This window comes from Pipistrellus kuhlii, unplaced genomic scaffold (genome assembly GCF_014108245.1).
Source record: "Pipistrellus kuhlii isolate mPipKuh1 unplaced genomic scaffold, mPipKuh1.p scaffold_m20_p_5, whole genome shotgun sequence".
NCBI classification, from domain to species: Eukaryota; Metazoa; Chordata; class Mammalia; order Chiroptera; family Vespertilionidae; genus Pipistrellus; species Pipistrellus kuhlii.
Window position 1 is genome coordinate 76,386,740 of NW_023425551.1, and position 16,032 is coordinate 76,402,771.

General features: G+C 44.2%; 1 non-coding gene across 1 annotated transcript; it reads right to left on the reverse strand.

Annotated features, from left to right (window-relative positions):
* Nucleotides 1-11,749: 11,749 nt before the first annotated feature.
* LOC118706272 lies at nucleotides 11,750-11,856 on the reverse strand. Its single transcript, XR_004983977.1, has one exon. It is a non-coding gene; the product is annotated as a U6 spliceosomal RNA (small nuclear RNA).
* Between the last annotated feature and the right edge of the window lie 4,176 nt (nucleotides 11,857-16,032).

Consider the following 16,032-nt stretch of genomic DNA (forward strand, 5'->3'; position numbering starts at 1 on the left):
CTGGCAGATACTGCAGCCTGAGACATGTTCAAAATATTTATACTTTCAGCCAACTGTGTAGCAACCTCACACCCTATGTAATTTGTTCTAAGCCTTGTATCTCCACATCTTCAGTATTTCCTGTGCATCTGCTGATAATGTTTGGTGATAAATACATTTGGTTTCTACTATTGATTCCAGTGCATTCTGGAAGTGCCTGTTATGGTAGAACCAAGTGTTTCCCCAAGAGTAAATGAAATTTTATCTTTCACTCCTAGTCATTTATTGCTAAATTTAGTGAAATATTGTGGAGTATTCAAATAGAATTGCATAACTTTACAAACGACAGAATTATATTTATCTTATATGTTCTGCATGCTTAGTATGCATTTACCAGGATTAGAAAGACTTCAAAAATAACATTAACATGCCAAAGTATAACATGTATATACTTCGGAAAAGTTTTTTTTTCAGCTATGAATAACAAACATTACCCTAAAAGTCTTGATCATTTCAATTTAACAATCCTCTGACAGATTTCTTGAACTGATTGTTGTATCTCATAACATAGGTAGGAGTAGAAACTACCCTGTTTCCCCGAAAATAAGACACTGTCTTATATTAATTTTTCTCCCAAAGTTGCGCTAGGTCTTATTTTCAGGGGATGTCTTATCTTTCCATGCACTAGGTCTTATTTTCGGAGGATGTCTTATTTTTGGGGAAACACGGTATCAGCTTTCCAAGTCTTATGCTCATGGTCTTTATTAGATCCTTCAATCTGTAGTTTCACTGTCACAGTCTTAACTCACAGGCTCCCCAAATTATGATGAAATAAAACCCATCAATCCATGTAGGGCAGCACATTGTGGAGTGAAGGCAGAGGAACCTTGGTCAGCATCTCCAGGCTGGAGAGCTTCCTCTCTGTTCACGTCTCATGTACCAGGTGCCCCCAACCATCCAATGCACAGATAAACAGTGGTCAACCTGTGTCTCCAGGGACCTTCTCGGAATTTTCCAACATTAACTGAGTTTTTATTGGGGTTAACTGTGGGTACATCTATCTCAATATGGAGTCTGCTAATACAATGAGCAAATAACTTTAAGGAGCTGATCTGTAAGGAAATCAGTAATATTAGAAAAAAGAAATTTTAGGGAAGTTTTTGTTTTTAATTAGATGAGTGAGACAGGAGTTTTGGGTTAAGAGGAAGAAACCACTGGAAACAAAATTGAAAGTGCAGGAGAAAAAATAATTGATAGAGTATGTCACAAAGAAAGAAGGGAAAGTCTGGGACTTGGGAAACACGAGGAAGAATTAATCTTCTACCTCAGATGACATCAAGTCCTGCTAAGTAAGTGTAGAGAAGTGTAGAACCTAAGTAACTCTAGGGATGAAGGTGAGCTGGAGGAGTCACACTTCACATATTTTCTCAGCAGCTTGAGGCAGGGGCATGTGTTCAAAGAGCAAGGAAGGTTTCATTCCATTGTGATAAGACATCTTGCATGGTTTCAATCCCATAAAATAGACTTGTTTTGCAAGTTTTAATGTGGTCTACCAAGAGACTTTCATGCAAATTTGAGGGGAAAAAATGGTAGTTCTTTTGTTGGGTGGAGTGCTCTGTATAGGTTAGAAAAAAGTAGTCTGCAGTGTTCAAGTCCTCTGTTTCCTTATTGGTCTTCTTTATTATTCTACTAGAGGCCCATTGCATGAAGATCATGCAATAGACCTTCCTTCCCCTTGCTGCGGGCACCCAGGACCCAGGGCTTTGCTCTGGCCAGAGCGCTACTCCTGTAGCTCCCTCCATCCCAACCCCTACCGCCTTCTCCCTCATAGTAGGCATCCTGCCCCACCCAGCTGCTCCTCACCTGCATGTGTGCTGCCCAGAGGCCTGCAGTGGCTGGGGGGTGGAGCTGCTGCTAGCTTTGTTATGTTAATTTGCATATTCACTCCTGATTGGCTGGTGGGCATGTGGAGTGATTGTTAATTTGCATGTTTCTCATTTTTTAGTTTAGACCCTCTCTTATGGTAGAACCATCTAATTCTCCCTTCAAATCTGTCAATATTTACTTCATATATTTAGGAACTCTGATGTTTAGTATATATGTTTATAATCATTATAATTTTTTAGTGAATTAACCCTTCTATCATTGTATAATGTCCTTTTTGTTTCCTATAACAGTTTCTGACTTAGACTCACTTGTCTGATACTATTATAGCCATCTCTACTCTTTTGTTACTACTTGCATGATACCTTTTTTCCATCCTTTTATTTTTAACCTATACATGTCCTCGATCTAAAGTGAGTCTCAGGCTCCATGTGTTAGGATTTTAGAAGTCACTACTTCATCCTGACAAGTGAAAAGCTAAATACTGAAAAGATTAACAACTCTTTTTGGATCAATAAGAGAGGGGAGGACACAGGACAAACTGCTGCCCCCCGGATTTTTGAGACAAGAGAATACAGGTAGTCATGGCTTACCAGGGTCAAGACTCCCAAGCAGAAACTTGGGGAACCAGTGCTGGGCAGGAAAATCAGTACCCCATCCAGGGTACATGCTACACTATATTGTGAGATTTATCTCTAGGAACTCTACAGGTTCCCACAGTAGATGTTGGAGAATAACTCCTCAGGCTTCCCACAGAGAGAGGGGGAAAGAGATCATTTTGAAATGTGCCAGAGCCCTCTGTTCTTCTTCCCAAGGCCTGCCCTCAGGGGAAGCTGTTAACCAGAGCCTGGCCTGTTCAGCATTGTCAGAGCCTAAGGGATCTGTGGGAAGGAATCCCTTTCTCCAGCCCACTCAGCCCAACAGCCCCTCCTAAGGGTAGGAAAACTCTAACAGACATTTGTGAAATCTAATCTGGGACTCCCTAAAAGAACTAATCATAGCACTATAGAACACTCCCCTGCCTCACCCCTGCCTCGCCCCTGCCTCGCCCCTCCCCAACCCACATGCACTCCATCACCAGGTGACTAAAGGCCTACTTATAGGAAGCAGTTCTTTTTACCTGGTACAGCATGTCTCAGTGTGAAGTTATGTGTGATCATTTCACAACATATACAAGTGTCAAATGATACTGTACACCTGAAGCTAATATAATGTCATGTCAATTATACCTCAATTAAAAACAAACAAACAAACAAACAAAAAAAACTACAAGGCATACCAAAAGCAAAAAACCATACAATTCTAAGAGACAGAGAAAGCATTAGAAGCAGACATGGCAGAGATGTTGAAAATATTAAGCTTGAAATTTAAAACAACTCTTTAATATGTTGAGAATTCTAATGGATAAAGTAGACAGGATATAAGAATAGAGGAGCAATTTAGGTAGATAAATTCTAAGAAAAATTCTAAAGGAAAAGCAAAAAGAAATTCTAGATAGAAAAAAGCAGAACACTAACAAAATAGTGAAGTATGGCTTTGGACTTTAGACTAGACATGGCTAAGGAAATATTCTCTGAGCTGAAGGAAAAAGTTCTTTAGATTCCAAAGTTTCTCAGCTGATTTAATGAACAACTAAAGTCTAGAACTACTAGTCCAAGGAGTTGGCTGTGATATGGAGAAGTCAGCTGCCCCGGCCAGCGGGACAGCAACATGGGAGTGAGGAGACACCTGGAAGGGAATGAGGGAGGACAGGAGACACCGAGAAATGGAGGCAAGACAGGGTTCTGATCAAGCCTCAAATTTTATTTGTTGCAGCTTCAATATATGTACACAGGTTGTAGGGGGAAGTTGCCTCGGAGACATTCTAGGGCGGGGAGGGTTGTTTATCAGCTGGATGTGTCTGCGGGGGAGGATACAGCAGAGATTCTCCGGGGCAGGACGAGTTATCACAACAGGTGTGCCTTGCTCAAAGGCCAGATATGCTGCTAGGCATTTAGATTGTTTCTAGTTAACTGCCACACAGCAGCTTGTCACATGAGTTCTGGTAAGTCATAAACTCAGTGTCTAAGATGGAGGTGTCTTTTAAGATGTAGTCACTAATTCTTTTTCGGCTCCCGACTGTCAGCACTGTTCTACTGTCATCCCAGAATTTTGTCCAGGAATATACACCTCACACACCTGGACAAAGTTCTGTGATCCTGAAAGAGTCAGGAAATAGGTGCATAGGATAGACTCTCTAAGACCAACTTCAAGAATGAAAAGTCTGGCCAGTGGAGGTGAGCACTGTGCTCACTTCCACCCCAGTGTCAGTGGAATTGTTAGAGTTCCCAAACAATCAAATAATGCAGGAGGGGAGTTTGGAGAGACTTACTTTATTCATAGCATGATGGACTTAGAGATAATGAATTCAAATTCTAAGCAAGGCTACCAACAGAACTTCCCTTTTTATTAAAGAGCCAGCCCTATGTGCACTTAGTGGTTATCTTGATGCTGGCCTTGAAAACAATACAGTTCTATCCAATTAAAAAGTGCACCTGGCATGGCATTGAGATTATGGCATAACTAGTCTCTGGCCTACAAAGTCATACTGCTAAGTTTATCTTCAAACAGGCTAAAGCAGACTAGAAAGCAAACATTTTATCTAAGAAAAACAGCAAAAAATTCCAAACAGCAGTTTGCTACAAAATAAAGATTTTCCTTCTCAGACTGACATCTTCTGGAGGACCTACCCCCGGATCTGAGAGGCTGGCCTTGGACAAGGACAGCTAGGAGAGTTGCTAAACTGCTTCCTGTAGAAACAGCCCAGATGGGGGAGGGGAGTCCTTTCCAGAAACATCTAAAAAGACCTCTACAGGAGAGAAACAAGCCCTGAGAGATTTGGGACCTATTTCTCCTTAACTTTATGAAAACTGTATAGTTCCTAAGGTTTCTTCTCCAACTTTATGGAGGTATAATTGACATATGAAACTAATGTTTTTTTAAAGTTCTTTTTCAAAAAATGATAGTTCAGAAACTCAGTTTTACATAAAAAGGGAAGAGCATTAAAGAAGAGTTTTGTAGACAGCTTTATAGTTAGATCCTGTGTTTTTATTCATTCTACAAATTTGCCTTTGGTCAAGTAGATTAAGGCATTTGCATTTAAATTACTGATAAGGAAGGACTTAAGGAATTCCATTTTGTTTAGTATTTTCCATATGTCTTAGTTTTCTTTAACTCCATTTCCTCCCTTACTCTCTGCCTCTGTGTCCAGTTGATTTCCTTTTTCATAGTGATTCCCCTCTCATTTTTGTGGGTGTGAATAGTCTGTTGATGTTTTTGTGTCTACCCTGGGGTTACATAAAACATCTTAAAGCATAACAATATATAATTAGTGGCCAGATTATTATGATGTCTGGATGCATAATAATCTGGCAACTCAGTGTAACCCTATATGATAAAAGGCTAATATGCAAATTGTCCCCTTGACCAGGAGTTTGACCAGCAGGCAGGCCGGCCAACCACCATGTCCCCTCCTCATGGCCCTCCCTGTGCACGAATTTCATGCACCAGGCCTCTAATATATCTATATAGGTGTGTGTGTGGTGGCGGGGGGGTCCTCTCAGTCCAGCCTGCACCCTCTCCAATCTGAGACCCCTTGAGGGATGTCCGAATGCCCTGGGATCGGGCCTAAACAGTCAGTTGGACATCCCTCTTACAATCCAGGACTGCTGGTTCCCAACTGCTTGCCTGCCTGCCATCCTGATTGCCCCCAACCGCTTCTGCCTGACAGCCTGATCACCCTCTAACCACTCCCTTGCCAGCTTTATTGATGCCTAACTGCTCCCCTGCCAGCCTGATTACCCCTAATTGCTGTCCCCTGCAGGCCAGGTCACCCCTAACTGCTCTCCTCTGCTGGCCATCTTGTAGTGGCCATCTTGTGTCCACATGAGGGCAGGATCTTTGACCACATGGGGGCAGCCATCTTGTCTGTTGGAGTAATGGTCAATCTGCATATTACTCTTTTATTAGATAGGACAGAGGCCTGGTACATAGGTGGGTCCAGCTGGTTTGCCCTGAAGGATGTCTCGGATAAGGGTAGGGGATTCCCTTGGAGTGTTGGTGAGGGTCCTGTGGTGGTTTGCAGGCCAGCCATGCCCCCTGGTGTCCCAAACGGAGGCCCTGGTATCTGTGGTTTATCTTCTACAATTGAAACTTTGTAACCTGGAATGGAGCCAAGCCTTCTGCTTGCTTCATGGCAGCAGCCATTTCTATTGGGCTTTATGTATCTTCTACAATATAATTGAAACTTTGTAGCCTTAAGCAGAAGCCTGGGCCGGCCAGGGTATGTGGAAAGCTTGGCTTCCTCCATTGTCTGGGGCAGCCCTAGCCTCCTGCTCTTAACAGTTCCGTGGCTGCCACCATTTCTGTTTAGATTTGTTTACCTTCTATAATTGAAACTTTGTACCCTTGAGTAGAGGCCTAGGAGGAAAAGAGCTGGCGGAAAGCTTGGCTTCCTCCATTGCCTGGGAAACCCAAGCCTCCCTCCTGCTCTCCCTGGCTGTAGCCATCTTGGTTGGGTTTATTTGCATATTCGCTCCTGATTGGCTTGTGGGCATGGCTTATGGGCATGGTTTATGGGTGATGGTTAATTTGCATATTACTCTTTTATTAGGTAGGATGGGTATATATTTACATATATTTACATATATTTATATATACACACACACACACACACATATATATATATGTGTGTGTGTGTGTGTGTGTGTGTGTGTGTGGCCAGATTATTATGCATTTAAAGATGATAATAATCTGGCCACTCAGTGTATTTTACACTGATGAAACAATTGAATACAAAACTACCCATTTACAATTTCACTTCCCATACTTGATCTTATATCCCAATGACTTCTGTATATATTGTTTATGGAATAACAAATTTAATTTTTTTAAAATATATTTTATTGATTTTTTTACGGAGAGGAAGGGAGAGGGACAGAGAGCCAGAAACATTGATGAGAGAGAAACATTGATCAGCTGCCTCCTGCATACCCCCTACTGGGATGTGCCCTTGACCGGAATCAAACCTGGGACCCTTCAGTTCGCAGACCAACACTCTATCCACTGCACTAAACCAGTTCCGGCAACAAATTTTTACGCTTTTTTCTTTTAAGTCTTACAAAACAATTAAGAGTTATTGAAACAGGAATTTTAGGGGTAAAACAGGACAGGTTTAGGAAATTTAAGAAATTTTGAAAATTAAGGGGACCCTGGAAGAAACCAACAGCTACAGAGCAGCAGAAGGTATATTTCCATAGAATAGGAGGGCTGGAAAGCTGCAACTTTTTAATAGAATGTACATTTCCACAGAATGGGGGAACTGGGAACAGCAAAAGATCTATATTTACAGATAAAGAGAAGGAACCCCTTCATTCAGAAGGAGAAGAAGGAAGCCCAGAGGGAATAGGGAACAATGGGGGAGGATCAGGAGGGGGGTGGGGGAGAGAGCCTCACATGCCCTATGTGAGGTTCAACCTTTGAGCCCAGGAGTTACTATAGTAACCAGTCTAAGGGAATAGTGACCAATTAGAGGGGTATCAAGGCACCAGGATCTGCAGCCTTTATAAGACATAGGAAAAAAGAACTCAGTGGGATCCTTTCCCCTCCCTACGTGGGAGTCCATTCTGTGGGACTCTTTCCCTCTCCCCATGTGGGAGTCTGTATATGTTCTTTAATAAATTTCCCACCTTTGCTATACTACTTTCTGTCCATGGATTCATTCTTGGACTCCTGCAGACAAAGAATCTAGGTTTTCAGTCCAAAAATTACATATCATTATGAACCAAAATTACAATAGTATAGATTTTTACATTTGGACATATACAGGGTGTCCCCAAAAATGTACCAGGATACACAATTTAACAGCTAATAGCTCAATTTTGAAAATGAAATGCATTTTAATAAACACTGCCTTTATAATGACTCAAAGTGTATAAATACTGAAAGGTTTAAGTCGCTGGTGCACAGGCAGGCTAAATAGCCATCTCAGATCATGAATAAAGAAAAATTGAATTTATTTAAAGAAAAGGGGTAGGGGGATGGGGATATCCAAAGGGAAGGACTACACAGCACCCAGCCAAGGAGTATTGGGTTAATGGAGGCAGCCCCTAGGAGCTGGAGTCTCATCCTTATACACAGCCACTGGCAGGAAGCTTTTGGCATCAGTGAGCTGTGCGGGTTTGGGCAGTGGGGTTGGGTCAAGAGAAATGCAAAAGTGCAATTGGGTGCTTCTGGGCAGTTTTAGTTCCTTACATGGTTTGATTCCTGATGTCTGGCATTTCCTGTCCTACAAGTCTTCCTGGCCTTTGTCCTCCTGTAGTGGGAAGCTTACAAAATAGCCATTAAGAATTATATGACCCTGAAGTCCTAACATCTACATTTGGGAGAACACCCTATATTTACCTTTATCAGAGAACTTTGTTTTCATATGGCTTTGCGTAACTGCCTATAGGACTCTCTTTCACGACCCATGTAGAAAGAGTTCCAATTCAGGGTTCAGGTTCTGGAGAAGGGCCGCACACAAATGAAGAGACTTGAAGAAATTCAATTTGGTGATATGGGGGGCCAGGCGGTAGTCCAACTCTAGTGGGAGAACTACTCCTGTTCTGGCCCTGCCATCCCTTTTATTGAGGCTTTGGGGAAAACATTTTAGGCAACATAAAACAGAAATTTACATGTAGCCCTTAGGCAGGAAATAACAGAAACTTTCTCGGGACAAGGTAGATTCTGCTTCAGCTAACAATATCTCAACTAAAGGTTGGAGCAATTAAGGTTGTTGACCAGCCTTCCTGGCTTCCTGTCAACATCTCTTTTTTAGTGAAACAGATTTGTTTTCCAGCAACTGCCTAGCACCCTTTCCTTTCCACTGGAAGGACTCCCTCCATTGTTTCTGTGGGGTAAGTCTAGTGGTCATAAACTCCCTCAACTTTTGTTTATCTGAACATGTATCCCTCATTTCTGAGCACCAGATGTGCTTAAATAGTATTCCCTGATATTTGTTTCATTCAGTACTTTGAATAAATTATCCTGTTGCCTTTTGGTCTATAAGTTTTCTGCTAAGAAATTTGTTAATAATCTTACTAAAAGTCAGAGGACAAGTATGGCAGACACAGAGGTACCTCTCTCAAGGGCAGGCTACTGCCTAAGTGCAGAGAGTCTTTCATCCAGGTCAAGCCTGCCCTGAAGCAGCCCATGCTCAACAACTGAGGAGGTGGGGCTGTAATGACCCAGCTGTGTCAACCCCACAGAGGACATTGAGATGCACAGACTTCAGGATTCCCGCTAGGCTGGCCAAAGTATGTTGCAGTTTGATCCTCTCTTAGTTCCATTTCTTCACCTCCCTTTCCCAAGGGTTGATATCTAGCAAACATCTGTATCCCAAACTCCATGTCAGTGTCTCCTTCTAGAGAAATCAACCTGTGAGAATGAGGGAGACAGAGGAGCCATTGCACAGTTTACCTTCTGTGTGCAGAGCAAAACAGAGGTAAACACAGAATCCTATATAATAAAAGCCTAATATGCAAATTGTCCCCTCCACTGGGAATTTGACTGGCAGTTCAACAGAGGGACTGGCCCCGCCCCCATTTGCCCCCCACTCCTATTGGGGTGGGCCGGCTGGACCCCACCTGTGCATAAATTTGAGCAACAGGCCTCTAGTAACTAATAACAGTGAATCTACACTTAACCTCCACTCCTCCCTCCTTTCTCTTAAAGTGCAGAATTCAGTGAACCCAGTATCCTTTCATCTGTGAGGGCCTGCTCAGTTTAGGGACATGTATAAGGCTCTTGGAGCTGTAATAAGAAGGTGTACACACCAATGCATCCCATCCCTGTCACACACTCCCCAGGGGGCATGTGAGAATTTGCCTGTACATGCTGTCACTGTGTCTCCAGTGGCATGCGTGCATGTCAGCCCTATATGGAGCTCTTCACGTGCTGTCAAGGGAAACTCCAGGACAATTTTAAATGGTGCTGCTCTGACTGAGGCGATTAATCAGCTCAGTGACAATATCCTCTTGGGGAGGGGAGGCGGTGTCTGAGAACACGCCTGAGTGAGTCAGAATGCGCCTCCCATGAAGGGAGCAGGTTGACACCCCAAGTTAAGGTGTAGTCAGTTCGCACCTCTGGCTCATTGAAGCAATTCTGCATTTCTTCCCAATCTGCTTGCATTTAAGCAATCTTTAACTCTGAATCATATCTCCATTACACAGGGAACTCTGTTAAGGATGGGACAGTATCTTCTCTGTAGGTCATAGGGATCACCACGTAGGAAAGGAAGAGAGGGGCATGATGGACAGAGAGAACTGACACAGACTAGATGATGTCTGAGCATCTGTGCAGAGAGCTGTTCACCCACTGGAGCCACTGGGCTGAATGACCAGGTCCTTATGCCCACACCAGGTCCCAGGTTCGATTCTGGTCAAAGGCATATACATTGGTTGCAGACACATCCCCAGTAAGTGGTGTGCAAGAGGCAACTGGTCGATGTTTCTCTCTCATTGATGTTTCTAGCTCTCTATCCCTCTCTCCTCCTCTCTGTAAAAAATCAATAAAATATATATATTTTTTAAATTGTTAGCTGAGCCCGAGGCACTGGCAGAGTACCTTTGTCCAGGTCAGCAAGGGCGGGTCTAGATTTGTAAATCCAGTAATGCTAGAGCCTAGTTAAGAATGCAAATAAGCTCCTTTGACCCTATAAAAGGGGAAGGCCTTGTGAGCATCTAGGTGGTGCATCTCCATGTCTAAGACTCTCCAACATGAGGCTAACACTGCCAATTCTGTTCTGGTTCCAGGCTATGGAGGGGTAGGATGACAACTCCTGGATCTTAGAGGCAGGAGCAAGTGGGGCCTTTGCTGCTCCCACATGAGACAGTGGGCTCCTGCCATGAATCACAGTAGTTCCTACTAGTCATTGGTTCTGCGTGGATCTGGGTCAAGGTGTGACTTAAACTGGTCTTGAAAGGATTGGCTGGACCGAAACTCAGTCTCAGCCTGCATCCTCCTTCCCAAAACAGCAAGACTCAGAGACTAAGACAGCAGGACAGAGGCCAGTGCAGGGAATCCTTCTTAGTGGGCTAATGATCACAGAGCAATTCACAAGGAATGAAGTAATTAAACACTAGTATTACATTGAGAGTGAGCCCAACTTCCCCGTTTCTAGAAGGGAAGAATGTTCTTCCTTGTAGAGGGCTGCCTGAGAAGGCACATGGACAGTCTTTAAATTGTTAGCTGAGCTGAAACTGGTTTGGCTCAGTGGTAGAGCGTCGGTCTGCGGACTGAAAGGTCCCAGGTTTGATTCTGGTCAAGGGCATGTACATTGGTTGCGGACACATCCCCGGTAGGGAGTGTGCAAGAGGCAGCTGGCCGATGTTTCTCTCTCACCGACGCTTCTAGCTCTCTATCCCTCTCTCCTCCTCTCTGTAAAAAATCAATAAAATATATATATTTTTTAAATTGTTAGCTGAGCCCGAGGCACTGGCAGAGTACCTTTGTCCAGGTGTCAGGAGGGGCGGGTCTAGATATGTAAATCCAGTAATGCTAGAGCCTAGTTAAGAATGCAAATAAGCTCCTTTGTCTATATAAATAAACCTGCCCTGTGGCTTGGGGGATTGCCTTGCTGCCTCTCCATCAGAGAGATGGCGCCCACCTAGCACCCAGTTTGATGAATCTATTTCTGCCTCTTAGTTTCTTTCTTTCTTTCTTTCTTTCTTTCTTTCTTTCTTTCTTTCTTTCTTTCTTTCTTTCTTTCTTTCTTTCTCCCTTCCTTCCTTCCTTCCTTCCTTCCTTCCTTCCTTCCTTCCTTCCTTCCTTCCTTCCTTCCTTCCTTTCTTTCTTTCTTTTTCTTTAAAAAAATATGGAACGCTTCATGAATTTGCGTGTCATCCTTGCGCAGGGGCCATGGTAATCTTCTCTGTATCGTTCCAATTTTAGTATATGTGCTGCCGAAGAGAGCACTAGTCTCTTTCTTTCTTAATCCCCAGTTCCTTCACTCAGGAACCTGTCGTTTTCCATGATGGACACGGAAAACAGAGAAACAGCTCCCTGCACTTACTGTCTTGGCTCCTTTCCCAGCTGTGATTGTCTGGAAGAGCGGTTCTGCCATCTTGGAGCTGAGTACTCCATCTGTCCTTCACCCCCAAGCGAGCACAAGTACAGCTCTTGCCCATCTCCCAGCCCCGTGGATCCTGGGGGGTTCCTGCTGATGTTTGAGTGTCAAGAGCATGAGAGCCAGGCTCACTCTGCTGTCTAACCCAGAAGCTAAGGAACAGCCAACTGAGGTCAGAGCAGCTGCTATCACCTCAGCATGCCTACAGGCAAGCTCTGATGTTACACTTGGGGTGCTTGACTGGCAGCTGGGCTATGTGGCAGGATGAGCCCCGAGGGCACGTTTGCCTATGTCCCCTACCAGCGCTAGTTGCCATCACTTGACCACCCTGTCACTTGTCTCCTGGAGATGCTGTCTGGACATGCGAGGCCTGCACTGCCTACTTCTTTAGCCTAGCTCTGGTCAGGAAAACAGCAGGAGTGTCTGGGTGGATAGACATCACAAATGCCCGTTAGGACTGAGCTAAGCCCATGCCCATAAGCACTGACATTCTCTCCTGAGTTTCAGGATCCCACCTAGATGGGGATGCCAGGACACTGCCCCAGAGCCACTGTTTCCCAGAAATTGCAGCTGGCCATTCTGATGCCCTCTTTCATGGTGTGTCCTGAGACTGTCAGGGACACCTTGCATGACTTAAAATACTGCTTATTAGAAGAAGGTAATGCAACATCCAGCAGAGGATGGCTGTTCTGTTTCACTTTCGGAGGTGCCTGTCAGCAGAGTGGTAACCAATTCCCAAATCCCCCTGCAGTGTCAGAGGGGAGCTGCCTGCCAGGTGAAGCTGCGGATGCTGAGGCCAGCAGCGTTTCACACATCTGCCTCTGAATCTCTGCCAGTGTGGTCCCAATAGGGAACACATGGCCCACTCAAGTTTATATCATTTCAGAGCTGTGGGTGGCTACAGGGGGACCACAGGAGTAGTCAATAACAAGCCACAATGCTGTGACCACCTCTGGGCTGAAGATTGAAAGGGAGGAGAGTGAGACCTTACTAAACATGGCGAGTGAGTCTGAAAGAGAAAGCAGCCTTGAAAGGAGCAGTTACCTTTGGTCAAGGGGGCAGCCAGCTGGAGGTAAGTAACTCCCTCCCTTACTCTGATATACAACCTGGCCTCCACATGGATTAAACTCAACCCAGAGCCAGAGAATAAGGGGTGAATCCTTCCATATACTCAGCCTCCCAGGGCAGACCGAATAGGGAATGGTGGAGAAGGTAGCTCAAGGCACAAGGGAACACCTGTGGGAAGAGTTCTAATGTTCTCTTCATTTGGTATGTGTCCCCATCAAAGCTCAGTCCCAAGAGTTGGCTGAAAGGCTGGTTGTTATTATGTGCTTAGATTCATTATCTATTGCTGTACAACAAATTGCCCTAAAAGTTGGCAGCTTAACATCATGCTGTAGTTTCTGTGGGTCAGGAATCTAAGCCAGCTAAGCAGGTGGTGCCCGCTCAGACTACCTCGGGAGGATGCAGTCATCTGAAAGCTTGACTGGAGCCGGAGAGTGTGCTCCCAAGGTGGTTGGCATACACTTCTGGCTAGGGTCACCAACTCTTTCTGGTTTGCCTGGAACTGTCTATATATTGGCTATGGCTGCCATGGCATCCTACAAAGGAAAAGTTGAATAATTCAGAGACCAGATGGCCCTCAAATCCTAAAATATTTAGAATCTTGCATTTTTACAGAAACATTTGCCAATCCTTTACATAGGTAGGCTGATGGTGAAAATCAACCCCAGATGAGATGTGAAGTCTTTTCAGCTTTCATGCTTGTAGCAGATGGTGTGCACGGTTGACTAGTGGCCCCCAATGCCCCTCAGGACCGAGGTAAGACTACCCCACAGGTATAAGACCCAGACTCTAGGCGTCAAGATGTCACCAGGATAGGGATTCCAAGGCTGTGCAGCCAGGATATTTTAAATCCATGCTACAGTGCTCTTTAAATAGGTGCTACCAAACTTGACATCATATGTGAAAAACCCACTGAAGTCACATGGTGGTGGTGGGTTGCCCACATCCCTTGGTTGTTACCAACAGCACACTCAAATTCCCCTTGTAACTGCACCTAGGCTTCTTTGCCTGCACGGGTTTTCTGGCTGCTGAAATCTGGTCCACGGCAGTCTCAAAGGGTCAGGGTGTTCATCAGTGAAGGCAGCCCTCAGCCAGTGACTAACAGGAATTTAAGTGTAAACACCCCAGATCCCTGAGGTGTATGTGCTATAGGACTCTCCAAGCACCCCAGGGAAATGTGTTCCAGGTATGCACCGTAGTGATGAACTTGACAACATACCGCTCATTGACTGCCTTCTCATCTTTGTGTCATTTCTCCTCCCCTTATTAGTATTTTCCTGGACACATCTCCAGGATACTAAGCCACTTTCTCTCAAATCCTTACCTTGGGGATCCTTCTATAAGAATGCAACCTATGACATGGGACGTTTCAACTTGAGGCTTCTTAAGCAACCTTGAGACTTGGCCCAGGCAGCTGTTTCCAATAGCTTACTTTGCCGTTCCATTGCTGCCTGACTTTGGTTTGCAAACAGGATGATTTTGCCCAGTATCATCTATAAAATGAGAAGGTCACATCCTGAAATCCTGACTGAGACTAATAAGAGACCAGTCAGAAATTTCCAAGAGTTCCTTTTGACATGAATCCCTCAAATCTGGACCCCCAAATGGTCCCTCTGCCTTAGTTCTTGCTCTGGACATAATAACTGCTAACGGTTTGCCTTCTGCTACCAGAGATGTTATGGTCAAGAGTGAAGCCAATGATGAGGAAATAGTTCCTGAGAGTTTCCTCCACCCTGAGCCATAGGCTTATCTTCCCTCCAATGGGGCATATAGGTGGGACCAGCTGATGCATATGGTGCTCCTCTTGAAGTCAAGGTACCAAGGGGCTCAAGGGAGCTCTTCAGGTGCCCAAGACTGAGGTAAACTCCATCAGCCGAATCTATCATCAGTTTTCCATGTGTGGTGATGACAAATCTACCGGTTCCTCCCTTAGGAAGAGGAACGTGGAAAGGAATTCTAGAACACAATGGAGAATCTGTGAGCCATAATCTGTGAGCCAAACAGTGTGGGCTTATTTCCAAAAGAGCTCATTTCAGAGCTGTGGTGGAGGAAGAATCTGGTATATCGGCAATATAATGGACCTTGACAGAATTATCATATAGTGGCGATGCCTGGATTTGCATATATTAGATTTAAAGTGACTAGGGAATCTTAATTTCATTGTGCCAACCATCCACCATATGTACTAATTTAATTTGACAGATGCTGATCTAACATTGCTCCATGACTTGAAGTCCAATAATGGGTATAACATAATGCCTTCTTGGCACTGAGGTGAACATCAAATTCCAGGTCTAGGGTGAGGGCTGTAGGTATAAGGTTTGGGAGGATAATGGCTTCACACAGTGGGAATGTCAGAGATAATCAGGGAGACAAATGTGGGTGGATAAAGTAAAAGTCCAGATAAAAATTCCAGATAGGATACAGTCCAAGGAGGTAAAGGCTGCAATAGAAAGGGATGAGAGCTGAGGGAGAAAGGTAGGCTGGTGGAAATAATAGTATAACCAAAGGGCTTGTAAAGAGTGTAAGAGCCTCAGAAAGACTGCAGAAAATAATATTGGGTGGCCACGTAAGGCATGTGACTTTCAAGTCAGTCTTGGGTTTGAATATGTCTCAAACTTAAAAGCTGGAAAAACTTGGGCAATTTTCATGGTTTCTATTTTTAAAAATATATATATTTTATTGATTTTGTACAGAGAAGAAGGGAGAGAAATAGAGAGCTAGAAACGTCGATGAGAGAGAAACATCGACCAGCTGCCTCTTGCACACCCTCTATTGGGGATATGCCCGCAACCAAGGTACATGCCCTTGACCGGAATCGAACCCGGGACCCTTCAGTCCCCAAGCCGACGCTCTATCCATTGAGCCAAACCGGTTTCGGCCATGGTTTCTATTTTAATAATTATTTTTAAAATATATAAAATGGAAATTTATTACTACCTCCTAAGGATGTAAGAGGA